Genomic DNA, 3876 nt, shown 5'->3' on the forward strand with positions numbered 1-3876 from the left:
CATGGATCACCCAAAGCAAGTACATGGAAGGAAAATGTGGTTCTTTTTCATGTGTTAAAAGGTCACCAGAAGAGAATTCTGTCCCATCCAAGTAGAGTGGACTATCTTCAAAAACGTTAAAGCAGGCTGGAATAGTAGGGACTGTTCACAAATTGTAGAGCACTCTCTACCACTGCTATTCATGTCCACCAGTCAGTCCTTTAGGAGAATGTGTAGCCTCCTCCAACTGCCTAAGAAAAAAAAACAAAAGCCTGACCTATTTACTTATTATCTACTTATTTATTTACTAGTGTATATATCTGATCTGGAACTCACTATGTAATCCTAGGCTGTCCTCAAACTTGTGGGAATTCATCCTGCCTCAGCTTCCTAAATGCTGAGGACAGTTATGAGCTGATGTGTTACCACCCCTACCGTGTCCACCAGAAGTCGAAATTTATTTTATTTTATTTACTTAGAGACAGGGTTTCATTGTGTAGCCCTGGGTGACCTGGAACTCTCTGTATTATAGATTAGGTTTGCCTTGAACTCACGGAGATCCATCTGCCTCTGCCTCCCGAGTGCTGAGGCTAAAGAGTATACCACCATGCCCAGAAGAATTCTGAGTTTTTATGTGAAATAATGATTCAAGCCAGGTGTGATGAAGCATTCATTACCTGTAGTCCCATCACTTGGGAAGCTGAGACAAGAGGATTGACATGAACCTGAAGCCAGACTAGGCTACAGAATCAGACGCAGATTCAAAGAAATAAAACCAATCTGGGTTAGATAGCTCACTTTTTTTCAAGACAGGGTTTCTCTGTGTAGACCTGGCTGTCCTGGAACTTGCTGTGTAGACCAGACTGACCTCAAATTCACAGAGATCTTCCTGCCTCTGACTCCCGAGCACTGGAATCAAAGGTGTGCACCACCATTGCCAGGTAGATAGCTCACATTTTTTGGAGGGGGAGGGAGGCTTGAGGCAGGGTTTCTCTGTGGCTTTGGAGGCTGTCCTGGAGCTCACTCTGTAGACCAGGCTGGTCTTGAACTTACATATATCTGCCTGCCTCTGCCTCCCGAGTGCTGGAATTAAAAACGTAAAACCACCGCCTGGCCGATAGCTCACATTTTGAATTCCAGCATTTAGAAGGCAGAGGCAGGGGACTAGAGAGATGGCTCAGAGGTTAAGAGCACTGGTTGCTCTTCCAGAGGTCCTGAGTTCAATTCCCAGCAACCACATGGTGGCTCACAACCATCTAATATGAGATGGGTACCCACTTCTAGTGCACAGATATACATGGAAGCAGAATGTTGTATACAAAATAAATAAATAAAATTTAAAAAAAAGAGAAGAGGGCAGAGGCAGACAGATTTCTGTGAGTTTGAAGCCAGCTTGAACTACACAGTGAGTTCCAAGCTAGCTACATAGTAAGATCCTGCCTCAACTCCCCCACTGCAAAAGGTAATGTAATGAGTAAATAATTAAATTTAAAAAGAAATTAAGTAAGTAAAGGAATGACTCAATATTTTTAAGGTGCTCCATGAGGCAAGTCAAGTTTGTGTATGGTCAGCATTTGGGAGGCTGGGGCAGTCCTTTGAGGCCAGCCTGCTCTACGTAGCAAGTTCCAAGATATCCCAGGATAAATAGACAGACTGTGACTCAAAAAAAAAAAAAAAAAAGTAATTGATATGGTCTGAATTCAGCCCGGAGGCCAATGATTTACATCCTTTGAAGACAGGGACAGAGAACTCAATTCTCATTCTCCTAGTCCCTTTCCACAAACACGGCATGTTAAGGGCTGTCAGTATCTGCGAAGTATTTTCAAAGGGGGAGAAGAAACCATCACCTATTGCAAGAGTGGATATCAGAACTATCAGAACCATCAGGTTTAATAAGTTAAAGAGTAAGAAGGGGAAGGGGGTCTGGGGTGCAGCTCAGTTGGTAGGCTGCTTACTTAGCATGCACCAGGCCCCATGTTTGATCTGAGCACTGCACAAACCAAACATTATGATGCATCCCTGCAGTCCAGCCTGTGAAATAAGGAGCTCCAGCTAGCTAATTTTCTGAGTAGAGAAAGATTTGTTTGTCTTTTGAGACAGGAGTCTGTTATAGCCTGGGCTGGCCTTGTACTTGGCTACACGGCCCTGTACCAGCCCTGTACTTGCCGTGTAGCCAAGACTGGACTCAAACTCCTGATGCTCCAACCTCCACTTCCCAAGTGCTGAGATTATAAGGGTGTCCATCCAGTTTGGCTCAAAAGTTAGTCTTTTTAAATTGTTTTTTTTTAATTTATATGTATGCTTGTCTGTCTGCCATATATGTGGGTACCCCAAGAGGACAGAAGAAGGCATCTGATCCCATGAAACTGGAATTACAGAAGGTTGTGAGCCACCCTGTGGGTGCTGGGAACTGAACCTGGGTCCTCTGAAAGATTAGTAAGTGCTGTTAACTGATGAGCCATCTCTCCAGTCCCCTCAAAAGTTAGTCTTTAAGAATATATATATTTTAGGGGGCTGGAGAGATGGCTCGGAGGTTAAGAGCACTTACTGCTCTTCCAGACGACCTGAGTTCAATTCCCAGCAACCACATGGTGACTCACAACCAGCTGTAATGAGATCTGGTGCCCTCTTCTGACCTGCACATGCACACAGTACACTGTATACTAAATAAATCTTAAAAAAAAAGAATATATATATTTTAAACTATTAGGGTCAAGGTCAAAGAAACAGGTATGGCATCACACAGCTATAATTCTAGTACTTGGGAGGCTAAAGCAAGATCATGAGTTCTAATCCATCCTGAATTATATAGCAAGATCCCAACTCAAGTTAAAAATAAAACTGCTGCCAGGCATGGGTGGTGCACACCTTTAATCTCAGCACTCAGGAGGCAGGGACAGGTGGATCTCTGTGAGCTCGAGGCCAGCCTGGTCTACAGAGTGAGTTCTAGGACAGGTCCCAAAGCTACACAGAGAAACCCTGTCTCAAAAAAACAAAATAAATAAATGAATAAAATAAAATAGCTCGGCCTGGCAAGTTGGAGCAGAAGCAGGCAGATCTCTGGAAGTTCAAGGCCAGCCTGCTCTAGGTGGGCAGTTCCAGGCCAGCCAAGGATATATTACATGACCTTATCTCAAAGCAGCAACAACAAAACTCAGTACTGACTATGGTAGCTGTAATCTCAGCACGAAGGAGACAGAAGCAGGAAGCTCATGAGCTCAAGGCTAGTTTACACTGCCTATTAAGAATGTCTCAGCCAGGTGGTGGTGGCATACACCTTTAATCCCAGCACTCGGGAGGCAGAGGCAGGAGGGTCTCTGTGACTTCGAAGCCAGCCTGGTCTACAGAGCGAGTACCAGGATAGGCTCCAAAGCTACACAGAGAAACCCTGTCTCAAAAAACCAAAAAAAAAAAAAAAAAAAAAGAACTGGCCAGGTGGTGGTGCACAAGCCTTTAGTCCTAGCACTCAGGAGGCAGAGGCAGGCGGGTCTCTGTGACTTCGAAGCCAGCCTTGTTTATAGAGCAAGTTCCAGGACAGCCAGAGAAAGTAAGTCCAAGTGCCATTGTGGAAATGAGCTATACGGTGTTTTATCAATCTCGTGTACTTTAAAGTGGAACCAGTGAAGGGATTATTAATAAGCACTGAAGGAGATAGCAAAATCTGTCAGACACACCTTAGAATCATGGGCCTCATCTGGGTAACACACGGATCTTGACTCTGGAGGGATTGGATTAGGTACAGGCATGCCATGCTAGTCACATGTTGGACAGAATAACACAGTTCAAGTGGGCTGATTTAATTTAAAGAGGCCCTTCCGAGGGTGGAACCAGCCAATTCCTCCCACCTCTGGTTCAGTCAAGTCTGTTCACTATTGAGCAACCAGAACACAGAGGACC

At 44.5% G+C, this 3876-nt stretch overlaps 1 protein-coding gene across 4 annotated transcripts in view; it reads left to right on the forward strand.

The window, feature by feature from the left end:
- The window catches only part of Ikzf4 (IKAROS family zinc finger 4), a 40139-nt gene that overhangs the window by 18239 nt on the left and 18024 nt on the right, over nucleotides 1-3876 (forward strand). The window lies entirely within an intron of this gene.

This window comes from Cricetulus griseus (assembly GCF_003668045.3).
Source record: "Cricetulus griseus strain 17A/GY chromosome 1 unlocalized genomic scaffold, alternate assembly CriGri-PICRH-1.0 chr1_0, whole genome shotgun sequence".
In the NCBI taxonomy this organism is placed as follows: domain Eukaryota; kingdom Metazoa; phylum Chordata; class Mammalia; order Rodentia; family Cricetidae; genus Cricetulus; species Cricetulus griseus.